General features: G+C 41.1%; 1 pseudogene; it reads right to left on the reverse strand.

The window, feature by feature from the left end:
• Positions 1–355: 355 nt before the first annotated feature.
• On the reverse strand, positions 356–11,923 carry LOC129351999 (very low-density lipoprotein receptor-like; annotated as a pseudogene).
• Between the last annotated feature and the right edge of the window lie 3,138 nt (positions 11,924–15,061).

Below are 15,061 nucleotides of genomic sequence, written 5' to 3' on the forward strand. Positions count from 1 at the left end.
TTGAATCAGAACCAGGAAACGGGTTGATGAAGAACGCCTGGTTTCTTCAGAGGTTCAGTCCAGGCTGGACATGAAAGACCTCAAAGACAAACTGTTCTCTGAACAGACGGCAAAGACGACGTCGGAAAAGCAAGAATAAAAATTCCTCAACACTGTGGAGTGAATGTGGAAAACTCATGGAAGTATTCACATAATAAATAACATTTCCTCTTCACCACAGATCAGGACTTAATGCACTTCTGAAGGCATGTGGTTGAACTGTAAGGTCCCCGCCGTTACGGCGAACCGTTGGCATCGTAACACGGAGGAGGTTTCCGCAAGGAGAAGAAATAAAAAACCAAAATCCTGAGAACGATCAGGATAAATCGTCTGTGCTCACTATGGAAATCTGTCAACAGAAACAGAGGAAGGAAAGATGGATTTTATGTAACTGAGAGGAAATGGCAGCATTTTCAACCACATCACAAAATATTGACTTGAAGATTTCCAAATCAGATTTTAAAAAATTAAACTCACCTGCTGGGTAGGTGTGGCCCACGTTGGCGCCGTGGCGGTGATGTCGATGTTGAGGTCTTCTTCTGTGGTTTTCAGGTAGACTGGGTTGTCAAAGTTCATGCTCTTCTGGTTCTTCAGCTGCCAGTTCCTCCACATCAGGTAGGCGCCCGCTCCGGCCATGGCCAGCAGCACTGCAGCAGAGACACAGGCTGCTGGGAAACAGATTTGACCTCATGTTTGACCTTAGAGGAGGAGGCAGAGGCACTTACAGACAGGTAGGATGGCCCAGGCAGCAGCAGAGCCTCTGGCTGTGGAGTCCACTGGATAGATGTGCTCACATTGGCTTCTGGAAGAGACGACAAAATCAGTACTTCCATAAACCTTAAAGAGTTTAGGATAGGGTCATGGTCTACACAAAACCTGCAAACTCAATCTTGGATAATGTTCAAGTCTGCTTAGTTCATGAGCCGTTTTAAGACTTCTTGTCACCAATTCCAAATAAAAAATCTAAACAGATTCACCACTGTACAATCGTATAGCTTTGAAAAGTAGAAGTGGAGCCTCCTGCAGAAACAAGCAGCAAGTGGTTTCTAAATTACGGTTGTCTTTTCCAGCAGCCATTGTACAGTGCAAACAGCAGTAAAACCTGCTGGGATGTTTCATTTGGAGGGTTTTTATAAAGGCTCATTTTCTGAAGCAGAAAATATTTGCCAAATATCAGCTTGGTGTAAATCTAAAGCTCTCAATCAAAACGAGCTTCAGCGAATCCTGCATTAATCTTTACAAATGCAGAATAGGGGGGTAAAAAAAGGTTCCAATAGCAAAACTAAAAATCTTCCAGCAGGTTTTGAGGTTTGTAAACTACAGTCAGGCAAGAATGTAGGTTTTGTTTGAGCCAAATATTGCATGTGTACTTCCCATTTTCTACCACTAGATGGCGCTCCTGTACTAGATTAATTTGTCAGAGCTTTAAACTCTTCCAGCAGCAGAGAGGTGATGACCGAATGTCACATGGATTGTTCAGCATTTAGCAACAAGTCACAGGGATTCCTCATGTTCCTGATTAAGATCAAAATTACTTCAGTAAAAAATAAAACAGGGAATTTAAGTTCTTCCAAGAGTTTCCAGGTTGAAATGATCCAACTGAACATTTATAATCTCAGCTGGATTAGAAGATTTGAGGAATTACAGGTTAATTTCAGCTCTTAGATTCAGATCAGGACCAAAGCAGCAGAAGTTTCAGTTAAAGCAGAAGAGAAGGTTAAATCAGAAAAATCTTTGCCAGAGGAGAAAAACTGGAAGCTACTTGATTTGAGAGCCCAGCATGCTGAGATGACGGCGTTAGGTTTTACCTTTAGGCTGCGTTACAGCTTCACTACCGTCCTCACAGGAAGAGTCTGTCACTAGAAGAGCAACAACAAACCTTAAGCATTCAAGGTCGTCCCATTTCTGAGTTCTCTTTGAATGTAGACCAGATCTCTGGAGAGTAAACTGGTTTATCTGATGCAAATCAAGAGGATGGGAGAGTCGCTGCAATCTGCATGAATGGTTTCACCATCCTGTAATAAACGACTCACACTGGGAAGTCTGGTCCTTTTGCCTGGAAAGGCCAGTTCATGTGGGGAGGTGTGAATGTGGAACTGAACTCTGGTCCACCTACAAACATCGGCCTGTTTGGTTGAAGTGAAGGCTGGTGCAGTTTGAATGCATATGAACGAACCACAGATTGTTCCTAAAGCAGGAAGTGAACTACAGCGTAGGGCATTCTGGGTAAATACAGTGAAACAAATGCTAGCTAGTTTAGTGCTAACGGGAGAAATGGCTTGTGGTCTTTTGCCAAAGACAAAATAAAACTAAAATCTGATGTCACTTTTTGTGATGAAGGTTATTTATAGTAATTTATTGACTATACTGGAGCCTTTGGTCTTATTGCACAAGGATCAGAGGCGACGTCACACTGTGTGCATAAACTTCTATTTGAGTTCTGCAGCCAAATCTGGATTCCTAATGTAGAACAAATTGCAGGGTCCATTTTGTTAGATAATGCCACATATAGCATATTATTAGGCTCTGAAAACAGTCAGTAATGATCATATTCCTGTGAATTATCACAAATATCAAGAAGCTGCTGACATTTCTGAGGAGCTTTGAGTTTCTCGGTTCTGATCAGTCATTCTGTGAAGAGGAAAATAAAAAAACTTTCTTCATGAAATGTAAACAAATCTGCCCACTCAGCAAAGCATTATGGGATTTCAAGTTTCTCATTGTAAGCAATGAGAAACTGAAACGTCTATGATTTCAGCTCCCACTGAAGGAAAAACCTCCACTGATCTGTAACGGCGTGAACAATAAAAACAGTCGTTTGTCGCTGTGAGTTGAGCTTCTGTTCACTTTGTGTTTCTAACTGGATTAGAGTCGGCCGGAGCAGCAGCCTCACAAAGCTCTACAGTTCCCGGTCGGCCCAGCTGGAAAATGGGCTGGACGGGCAGAAATTAGTCTTAAAGGGACAGGCACCCATTTTCACTGCAACCAACAGAGGTTCAGCCTCCAAATGGGATTTAAATAAGCTTCCCAATATAAAGAACTAAAATTGACCAAGTTTAGGGTAAATACTTCAATGAAATGTGGAACAACCAGAAACTAAAGGGGAAAATGGAAGCAAACTCAGAAGATCAAGGATGCAGTCGAGCTGGGTGATAAAATTTAGTTTTTAAGGTTCGATATCTGAAAGATATGGATTCCCCCTGTTCTGTTGGGTTTTTTGAACACAACCTCAGCATGTTTTATACTCAGTTAAAACTCTTAATCCTCCACAGATTCTCAGCGTTTCCTGCAGTTTGTTCTGAGCGCCGTCATGAAGACGGTCCAGCGATCCGCGAGTCCCGGCTGGAACCAGAGTCCAATTAGTGCTGCGGATTCAGCTGTCAGGTTTCTGTTGGGTTTGAAAAGGCTAATCTGTGAAAGGAGCGAAGCCGCAGGGAAAAACAAAGCGAGTCTCTAAGCAACCGGTCGTCCAGCAGGAGGGAAAGGCCAGCGCCGCTGCTCTGCCTTCACTCCTGCAACCGCTAATTGTTGCAAACAATCCTGGAGCCGCTGCAAACTGGACCACTGCAGACATTTACCCACAACTTAAAATTCAAGACGCCGCTTCCTTTTCTCCTCTAGAAGCCTTAAAAACAGGCGAGTGGTTCTTACTATATTGAAAACAAAAAAGACTTCAGCAGTGGAAAGAGGTTGATGTTGAAAAGCTGCAGCAGCAGAATCAGTGTTTGCATTTCTGTGCAGAGCTCACCGGGTCTGCAGCGCTGGCCGTCTGCTGCCAGCTCCTGGCCTGCAGGACACACGCAGCTGTACTTGGGGAATGTTTGTTGATCTGTGGAGCAGGAAGACACAAGAAGCTGCAGCCGCCATTTTCACTTTTCTCTGTGCACCAGTTGGTACCTGCAGAAAAACAAAACAAATGAATCACTGAGTAACTGAAGCCCAAATCAAGCTGGAGAACTTGTTCCACACCAGTTCTGGGTTAAACTGGGTGACCTTTGACCCCTCACCAGCCAGCTGGATCAGCTCATGGTAGACGATGACGTCCTGAGGGTCGTTCAGGTTGCTGGCGAGCGTGACGACATCAGAACCAGAGAACTTGTTGGCGCCGAAGATGGCTTTGTTTTCACCGTCCGTCCAGAAAACCCGATCCTGCCAACAGAACCAAACATGGCCGACTTTTACATACTGATCATTTCAGTAATCAATTATTCTGATCAATGGTAATATTTTTTTTTACAGATTTTTATTTGACTAAAGCCTTTTTGTACAATTAGAAATAATTCTGTAAACATTTTATTGCTTAAAACTTTGTATTTGACTGTTATGTTTTATGAAACATTTTGAATTTGCTGAAATGTGCTAAACAAATAAACTTTATTAAAAAGCAGCAGCATTTCTTCAGTAAGTCTAAATGAACGAAAGCTGAAGGCCAAACGAACCTCGAACACGGTGAGAGCGAATGGATGAGCCAGGAAGTCTGCAGACTAAATGAGGCCTAATCGATGTTCTTAGTGACCAGGATCAATAAGGCCTTAATCAGCCCAGAGGTTCAAACTGATGAAACATGAGGATGGAGGCTCTATTAAAACATTCCTCACCATCTTCCATGTTCTTTCAGCAAACAGTTGAGACAGAGCTGGTTTTGGTTCCACCACTATTGACCTGCTGCTTTAGCCGCCATTGAAAGTTTTATTAAAAGTCTGTCAGTCAGGATTCGGTTGTGAGAGCGTGTGCGTGAGAGTGTGAGTGGGAGTGTTACATCTTCTTTCAGCGAGGATCTTCGTGAGGAGCCTGTGGAGCCAGCGCAGGTGACGCTGATTTGCCTCATCAGCGTGCTGGAATAAAGGAGCGGCAGAATCCTCCAGTCATCCCTAGATGGTTAACGCTACCGGGAGTCACTCTGGCCTCACCTGTTGAAAACTTGTTTCTTGAACCTTGTTGTGTAACTCGAAGTTACTTACTCTCCGTATCCTGTTCGTTTCCAGGACTTTTTGTGTTCTCGTTTCAAGAAGCTCCTGAGATTGCCTGCCTGCTCCGCCGTTTCCACTGACTCCATCCTGTTCCAACCACCCGAGCTAACTCCTCGCACTCCCTCCGGCACCGTTGCACACCCTCACGCCGGATCCTGACGCCTCACCCCTAAGCTCTGGAAAATCCGCACCAATGTAACCAGCTCCTGATTCCTCCTCCGAACTCACATTCTGAACCCATTATAATTCAGCTCTCGTTTCAGGCCAACCTGGTCGAGCGACCCTCGCCGCATATCGAAGTCCAGAGGACTGAATTTTATTTGTCCTGTTGTAAATAAATCACTTACCTTTCTATCCAGTGTGTGGTTACTGCATGTGGGTCCGCAAGTTAAATCAAACCATGTCACTGTCAGTCTGCAGATCATGTGACCAAACCAGAAAACACACTGAAAACATAGAGAACAGCAAGAAAAAGGGAAAGTTATCAAAAATGTTCATACTCGAGGAAAGTATGATGTACTCCAAAATATGCTAAAGTAAAGTAGTGAAGTATTTTTACTTTGTTACTATACAACACTGAATCAAATAAATACACCACAAGATTCATTGTATTTCATTGAGATGTTAAGGAACAGACCACCACAAGGTCCAGAACCTTTGTGAAGTCAATGAAAGCGATTGATGGTTTTAAATACTTTACAAAAGAAAGTAAAATTTTTGTGTGAGTCAACGTGTCTCCTGCATCAGGTAAAGCTGCAAGTCTTTCAGGTTTTGTTTTTACCACCTTTGCACATCTGATAGGCAACATTGTTGCCATTCTTCTTGACAAAATAAAAAAAAACAAACTCATCCAGTGTGAATGGAGACTGTCTGTGAGTATAGATTTACAAGTCTTTTAAGAGATGTTGAATTGAGGTTTGGATTTTGTCTCTCATTCTAAATCAGGACATGGTTTAAGTAAATGAGTAGTTTTGACTGCGTGTCTAGGGATGTTGTCTGAGGTTTGTTCTCTAACAAACATCTGAGTACATCAGTCGACTGCTTTCTGACATCTAAAAATCATTTTATTTGGAGGAATCAAACTACAGCATATTTAAATTGATCTTTTTCTTAAGAAAACGTGAAAAACCATAGAACTATCTTCTTCCACTTTGAAATTATACATTGTCTTGTGTTGTAGATAATGTAACATCCATTTGCTGCTGTAATGAGATAAATTATTAAAACAGTTCAAGGATAAGTAATCTTTTGTAAGGCACACTACTTCAGTTTGGTTTAAAACATGGTGGCACAAGGCTGTCAGGTTCACCATCGCCCTCCACCTGGACAATTTAGCTGAACAAAACACCAAGGTCCAATAGGACCGGCAGTCAAAGTCAATAATTCCCACATTGATCTGTTCTTTTTTTTCTGCTTTCTCGTGGGTCTCAAAGCACAAAAGACTTGACATGTGATGTTCTCTTTGATAACTGCCTTTTCGGACGGCAATTGTGAGCTGATAGAACCAATGAACAAATTGATTTACTTGGTGCTTGTGAAAGGTAGTTTCTTGTTTCAAAGGCTCCTGAAGTTGTCCACAGATCTCAGTCCTCGCACCTTTTTCAAACGTAGCAGCAGGTGTTTTATTTCTGGCCGTGTCTTTTTGTCTTTCAAATATCCCTCTTTGACAAAATCCTTCAGAGCCACTGAAGCAGAAATAAAAGCCCTTTGTGGGATGGCTCACTCTGCCAAAGTTTTATAGAGTGGACTTTAGCTCTGGCATATTCTGTTTATATCCACATGTATTCCACACTCAGCACAAGACTAAGAAATCATGCAAGAATAACATGCAAGAAAGAGCATGACATGTACCGACCATCAGGCATGGAGTCTTTGAAATATAAACTGATTGGGTCTGGTTTTAATTTACAAAGTCAAACTGAAAATAGCAGCACATGAAGTCACAAAGTTGATAAAAGTCTGTCTTTAAAACATTGCTAACCTGTTTTTCACTTTTTCTCAAAAGATACTCAAAGGTTGTTGGCAGGTGGGAGACAATATGAATCTAACTGGTCAGTGATGTTGCCACGGCCGTTTAAAAGGTTTAGTGGTCGACATAAAATGTTTGTTCAGATTAAGGAAGATTGTCTTCATTCATGTTTGAGCGTCAATGACGACTAATCTGTGATTTGGTAAAGCAAAATAATCCAAATCAGAGCAGAAAGCAGATGGCACTAAATTCATGCAAATGCAAATATGCCCATCAATAATTTGCACTTGCTTATGCGACAGGTTGGGGTTGTTTTTAGTTCAGCCACAAACACAGAACATGCAGGAAAATGTTCAGAGAGAAAGATGTGCTTCTTTCACTTTTCATAACTTCCTGAGTAAAAACAGAACTGAGCTTCTGAATGCATATGATGCACAATTGTAGATTCCTAAAGGCCTCAGAATAATGCATTTCTGTAGCTTGTTGATTTTATATCACAGAATGACAAGAATGCATCAAAAGCATTGAAAGCACTGATTAAAGTTTAGAAGGGATACGATTGGACAAACTGTGTGAACAAATTAAGGGGCAAAATCACAAAGATATTTCCAGTAGCTAATTGTGTGTGGACAATTTCAGCTAACTGTGAAACCAGCAACAGAAACATGTTTTCTAATTTCTTCACAAAGCCAATAGTCTTTCTCAGCTTCTCAGCAGTTTGTTCACTGATTTAGTTGATTATGTCCTTGTCTGTCTGTCTATTTACGTAAAAAGTAGTAAAATAGTTGCAGAATTTGAAAAATGTGAATTTATTTGCACAAATTCGATTTCATGACAAAAATACTGTGTGGTTAGAAATCCTGACAAATGGGAAAATAAAACGGTTGGCAACTCAGGTGTGTCAGAGACGTTGAATTAATCTTCTCCTTTATTGAGGTATCCCTTGTATTGTTACAAATCATTTCTCTATTTCTTCCAACAGATGCTTCACATGATCCTGCAGAGATTCACTAAACTCAATTCAACAAATTTAACTGAGCACAATTTGGGTGAGTTGAACTGAGGAATCTTCTGCTTATTATGCTGATTGTGAGAAAAGGGATATCCAAGGAAAATGTTGAAGAGTCAGCTTCCTCATCTTTTCCTTTATACTATGCTACTATTAACTTGTACTTGTATCAAACTTGGAGAAAAAATAAAACATGTGTCCAATTAATAACTTATCTGTGGATGCTATTTTGGGACACAACAGTGGAGCAGTCCAGTCCCAACAGTTCCCCCAATAGTACCAGAAACAATGGTACCACTTGTACCATTGTTTACCATGTTGTCCTTGTCAAACAATGTCCCTGTCCCTTTACCATCATTCCTCATTTCACAATGAGAACAGCAGTCAAACAGGACAGAGAATTAGGTTTTTTTTAAATTAGCACTAGATCTGCCAGCCACATTCCTGCACATATGCCAAACATACATCCAGCCCCACACACATCTTCACAAGCTGCACCTCATCATGTTCCTGCACCTTCAGCAGAGACACAGATGCAACCAATTCAATAGCATCTTCAAAATAACAGCCACAGATTCACCTGCAGCAGAATGTATGAAGAAAATAATAGAACATATTGATAAGGGCTGATCATCATCATCAGTCGTGTTCCTACAATGTCACTGCTGGTGCATGTTTTTGTGCTCAAATAAAGCTGAGGACAATAATATCTGTTTAGGTAAATACATTTTAATATCTTACAGGATGCAGCATTTATTTTTATCAATTATTCTCCAACAATCATTTTTACAAATACATGTAACCCATTTAGAAAGGAAAGAGGAGAAAAATGTTGATCTTGAAATGTTTCTATGCAGATGATGGAGAGAGAGGAGCAGAGCTGCAGAGAGGGTTGAGACGAGGCTTTATTCACAAGATCCATCTAATGGCCTTTACCACACAAAACGGGAACATTTAGGCATCATGGCTGAAAATGGTTCTGATGGCCCAAATCCAAGACCAGAGGAGAGTAACAGCTGTTTTCCCAAAGCTTACTGTTTGGTTTACTGTCTAATGGAGAGAAAGTTGAAGGAGATTGGTTACTGTATTCCAGAAATACTAACAAAGTCTATTGTTTTGCATGAAAGCTCTTTGGAGAAGCTAAAGTTCCTGCCACGTGGCTTGTGGAGGGAATAATAACTGGCCATGTCTTTCAAAAACACTGAAGCCCCATGAAACCAGTAGTTGTCACATAAACGCTTCTCTGATGTGGAAAGAAATGTGGCTTACGCCTCAGTAAGACTATTGATAGTGAACTGCAGAGAACCAGCAGCTGGAAAAGCAACTGGAGAAATGTGTTGGCTCCAGTTATTGACTGCATCCTCTTCCTTGCAGAGAGAAACTCGCCACTAAGGGGGAAAATTGTCAGTAGGAAATCCTAAAACTGGAGCTTTTCTGTGAATCCTGGAGCTCAGAGCACGATCTGATGTCACACTGGCAGAACATGCTAGAAAGGCTGCAAACTCCAAACAAACCCCTGGATATCTGACATGCTGCTCAGAATGAACTGCTGGATTCAATATCAGAGTGTTTGGGCTAAATATCTGCCCAGACCAAAGCCTCCAAGGACTTTGCAGTGGAACTGGAATATTTCAAAGCAAGAGCAGGCCTCAGTCATCATTCCATATATTGATACAGATGGGAAGAAAAAAGTCTCTATTGCAGAGTCTTTTGTGGGTTTCACTGCTGTGAAGGACACAACTGGGAAAGGCCTCACACTAACAGGGTACTGGAGAGTTTGGGCTTGGATTTGGCTGATTGTAGAGGGCAAAGTTACCATAATGGCTCTAATATGAGGGCAATAAACAAGGCTGCTGAAGCTTTAATACAGCAAAGATGTCCAGAGGCTCCATTCATCCCCTGCTGTAGCCACAGCCTGAACCTTTTGTTATGTGATGCAGCCTCATCTAGCAGAGAGTCTAACTGTCTTTGGCACTGTCCAAAGATTGGACACCATCTTTGGGTCTTCTGTGGAGCATTTTATCAATAGTTTTACTGACATGGACATTTAATGCTAGTGCAGCACAAGTTAGTCTGGATCTTCCTGCAGCTTTAGATCACAGTTTTCTTCCTCTTAAACATGAATCTCTTTGAAGCCACTGCTTTCATTTCTTGTTGCTTTCATCGGCTGTAGGGTCAAAGGTCAAGCTGGCGTCTTTCTTTGGCATCTTTTGTGATAATTACAGCAAGATGAGAAACTTGTGTTTCAGCAGCAGGAATGTTGTAAAGATGGATTGGCGACAGGATGACATGGGAAGCGATTCACATGAGTTTAAATGGAGTTTGAGGCCTGAAGCATCAGAGAAAGTTTGGATGAGACGGATAACAGGAATTTGGTCGGCATCTCTCAGAAACAGAGTCGTGTCATCAGCAACTGGACTGATACACGTTTCTCCATCAGCAACTGGGATGCGGCGCATTTTGTTTCCCAGAATAAATGTTGCAAGAAGTTGGGCTGCCATCAGGAATAAATAGGGGAAACTGGGCGGCCCAGTCTCTCTCCTCTGGATACTGGGAATCTGGGACAGGAACCAGTTTAACACAGCAGTTACCTTCTTGTAAAGAGGCTGGATATGAAATATGGCCTGAAAGCAAATGTTTCTAAGCTCCCATACGTAAAGCCGTCCTCTAGAGAGTCAGAAGCCTTATAAAAGTCCAACAAGCAAATCAAGCTGTTATCATTGATTGGTTCTGAAGGGTCCAGTAGATCCAGCACAAGCCTCAGGTTGTTTGTGTCTGTGGGACATGAAGCCTGATTGAGATTCATCAATAATAGAACTGAGGGTTTGTTTCATTCTTCTGGCCAAATCCAAACTTTCCAGTCATTGTTCAGTCAGCAAATAGGTCTCCAGTTGTCAATGGGTAACTTGTCTTTGCCAGCCTTTGGGATCAGAGTAATAAGGCCTTGTGTTAAAGTAGGAGGCAATTCTCCACCATCAATACTTTCTGAAAGAGCCTGAGAATAAAGGGACTCACATCTTTGACACATTTCTCATAAAGCTACTTGACAGCCCATCACTACCTGCTGATTGGTTGTTTTAAGGCTTCAAATATCCTCTTCTACTTCCTGTAGCGTGAGGTTAGCATCACACATTTTGTTCTCAGATCAACTTCACAATGTTTCATGGAGTCAATCAGAAAAGAAGCTTTTTCATGGGAGTCTTCAGAGGAGTAGAGGTTGTTGTAGGAACTGGAACCAAATGAACCAAGAGTTTTATGGTCTGATACAATCTTGTCATGAACTTTAAGTGAGTCTAAAGTCTCATGAAGTTTAGATTGTTCTGAACCAAAACAGTAGGAAGAACACTGCTCCCCTTCCTCCAACCATCTGGCTCCAGACCTGACAAACGCGCCTCCAGCTTCTGTTTCTATATTTCATCCAGTTTAGTTTGACCTTCACTAAGGAGAGAAAGGTCATCCTCATGAAGGTCATCATGGCTGATCCTGGATAAAGAAGCTGTCTGAGAGCAAAGACTTTCTTCCTCTTGCCTTCTCTTGTCTGCAAGGTTCCTGCTGAAGGATCTGCTGGATTCTCCTCTGTCATATTTGAACAGTTCCCAAAAAGGACTAAAGGAGTTTTGTCTCCAGGCTTTTCCTCCCAGCGGGATTTAATCAGGGATCTGATGCTTTCAGTAACATCCTCATATGAGAGAAGACTGTTGTTCCTCTTCCAACAGACGGCTCTAGGAATGCCGGGCGTCCAGAGCCAAAGGCTTAACGGGATTATTTCACGGTCAGAGAAAGGAGCAGGGTGCGTATCAATATTAACAGCAGCAGAACCGACTGGCTTTGATACCAGCCAAAAGTCAATACGGACTTTTTAGAAAGGTCTTTGGTAGGGAGGAAAAGATCCGGTTTATTGCTGCCGATTTCGATACCGATCACCATGAGGCCCATCTTTGCTGATCGCCTGGATCCGCTGATTATTTTTCATCTTAGTTAGAAATGATACTATGTGATGTGGCAAAATTAAAATGGATCTGCTTATAAATTCACCTCATTAACGTAAACATGCAACAAACTTGCAGGCACAAAACAGCAGCTACTGAGTCAAAAGAGAAAACCTGCAACCAGTTCAACAACATGAACAGTAAAGTTCTCTGTAGCATAAATTATACATGAGCCAATAATCTCACAACATTATTATATCAAATAATGTCCAGTAAAACAGGGAAACATTCATTCAAAGTAAAAATGCAGCTTGAACCAAAATCTATGATCCAAAGTTAATGAATCAAAACTTCCTGAGAGCAGCTAATGATTAACACTGGTTAGATAGCAGAATAATGCAGATTATGGATAGCTAGATGATAAATGCAGGTATTGGTTAGCTAGATGATTAAAGCTGGCTCTGGTTAGCTAGTTGATTAACACTGGTTCTGGTTAACTAGCTAAGTAATGCTGGTTCTGGTTAGCTAGCTGATTAACGCTGGTTCTGGTTAGCTAGCTGCGTAATAAAGGTTCTGGTTACCTAGCTAAATAATGCAAATTCTGGTTAGCTAGCTGATTAATTATTGTTCTGATTATCTAGCTGAATAATGCTGGTTCTGGTTAGCTAGCTAATTAACGCTGGTTCTGGTTAGCTAGTTAAATAATGCAGGTTCTGGTTAGCTAGCTGATTAATGCTTGATCTGGTTAGCTAGCTGCATAATGCAGGTTCTGGTTAGCTAGCTGATTAACGCTGGTTCTGGTTAGCTAGATGATAAATGCAGGTATTGGTTAGCTAGATGATTAAAGCTGGTTCTGGTTAACTAGCTAATTAATGATGGTTCTGGTTAGCTAGTTGATTAACGCTGGTTCTGGTTAACTAGCTAAGTAATGTTGGTTCTGGTTAGCTAGTTGATTAATGCTTGATCTGGTTAGCTAGCTGCATAATGCAGGTTCTGGTTAGCTAGCTGATTAACGCTGGTTCTGGTTAGCTAGATGATAAATGCAGGTATTGGTTAGCTAGATGATTGAAGCTGGTTCTGGTTAACTAGTAAGTACGCTGGTTCTGGTTAGCTAGTTGAATAATGCAGGTTCTGGTTAGCTAGTTGATTAATGCTTAATCTGGTTAGCTAGCTAATTAATGCTGGTTCTGGTTAGCTAGTTGATTAATGCTGGTTCTGGTTAACTAGCTAAGTAATGCTGGTTCTGGTTAGTTAGTTGATTAATGCTTGATCTGGTTAGCTAGCTAATTAATGCTGGTTCTGGTTAGCTAGTTGATTAATGCTTGATCTGGTTAGCTAGCTGCATAATGCAGGTGCTGGTTAGCTAGCTGATTAACGCTGGTTCTGGTTAGCTAGCTGTGTAATAAAGGTTCTGGTTAGCTAGTTGAATAATGCAGATTCTGGTTAGCTAGCTAATTAATTATTATTCTGATTATCTAGCTGAATAATGCTGGTTCTGGTTAGCTAGCTAATTAACGCTGGTTCTGGTTAGCTAGTTATATAATGCAGATTCTGGTTAGCTAGCTGATTAATGCTTGATCTGGTTAGCTAGCTGCATAATGCAGGTTCTGGTTAGCTAGCTGATTAATGCTGATCTGGTTAGCTAGCTGCATAATGCAGGTTCTGGTTAGCTAGGTGATGAATGCAGGTTCTGGTTAGCTAGCTGATTAATGCTGGTTCTGGTTAGCTAGCTGCATAATGCAGGTTCTGGTTAGCTAGTTGAATAATTCAGATTCTGGTTAGCTAGCTGATTAATTATTGTTCTGATTATCTAGCTGAATAATGCTGGTTCTGGTTAGCTAGCTAATTAACGCTGGTTCTCGTTAGCTTGTTAAATAATGCAGGTTCTGGTTAGCTAGCTGATTAATGCTTGATCTGGTTAGCTAGCTGCATAATGCAGGTTCTGGTTAGCTAGGTGATGAATGCAGGTTCTGGTTAGCTAGGTGATGAACCCTGGTTCTGGTTAGCTAGTTGAATAATGCAGGTTCTGGTTAGCTTGGTGATGAACCCTGGTTCTGGTTAGCTAGTTGAATAATGCAGGTTCTGGTTAGCTATTAAAATGGATCTGCTTATAAATTCATCTAATTAACGTAAACATGCAACAAACTTGCAGGCACAAAACAGCAGCTACTGAGTCAAAAGAAGAGAGAAACCTGCAACCAGTTCAACAACATGAACAGTAAAGTTCTCTGTAACATAAATTATACATGAGCCAATAATCTCACAACATTATTATATCAAATAATGTCCAGTAAAACAGGGAAATATTCATTCAAAGTAAAAATACAGGTTGAACAAAATTCAATGATCCAAAGTTAATGAATCAAAACTTCCTGAGAGAAGCTAATGATTAACACTGGTTCTGGTTAGCAAGCTGATTAATGCTTTTCCTGGTTAGCTAGCTGATTAATGCTGGTTCTGGTTAGCTAGTTGAATAATGCAGATTATGGATAGCTAGCTGATTAATGCTGTTTCTGGTTAGCTAGCTGCATAATGCAGGTTCTGGTTAGCTAGTTGAATAATTCAGATTCTGGTTAGCTAGCTGATTAATTATTGTTCTGATTATCTAGCTGATAATGCAGGTGCTGGTTAGCTAGCTGATTAACGCTGGTTCTGGTTAGCTAGCTGCGTAATAAAGGTTCTGGTTAGCTAGTTGAATAATGCAGATTCTGGTTAGCTAGCTGATTAATTATTATTCTGATTATCTAGCTGAATAATGCTGGTTCTGTTTAGCTAGCTAATTAACGCTGGTTCTGGTTAGCTAGTTAAATAATGCAGATTCTGGTTAGCTAGCTGATTAATGCTTGATCTGGTTAGCTAGCTGCATAATGCAGGTTCTGGTTAGCTAGGTGATGAATGCAGGTTCTGGTTAGCTAGCTGCATGCAGGTTCTGGTTAGCTAGGTGATGAATGCAGGTTCTAGTTAGCTAGGTGATGAACCCTGGTTCTGGTTAGCTAGTTGAATAATGCAGGTTCTGGTTAGCTAGGGGATGAATGCAGGTTCTGGTTAGCTATTAAAATGGATCTGCTTATAAATTCGTCTAATTAACGTAAACATGCAACAAACTTGCAGGCACAAAACAGCAGCTACTGAGTCAAAAGAAAGA

Source organism: Poeciliopsis prolifica, unplaced genomic scaffold (assembly GCF_027474105.1).
Source record: "Poeciliopsis prolifica strain line A6 unplaced genomic scaffold, Auburn_PproV2 SCAFFOLD071, whole genome shotgun sequence".
NCBI classification, from domain to species: domain Eukaryota; kingdom Metazoa; phylum Chordata; class Actinopteri; order Cyprinodontiformes; family Poeciliidae; genus Poeciliopsis; species Poeciliopsis prolifica.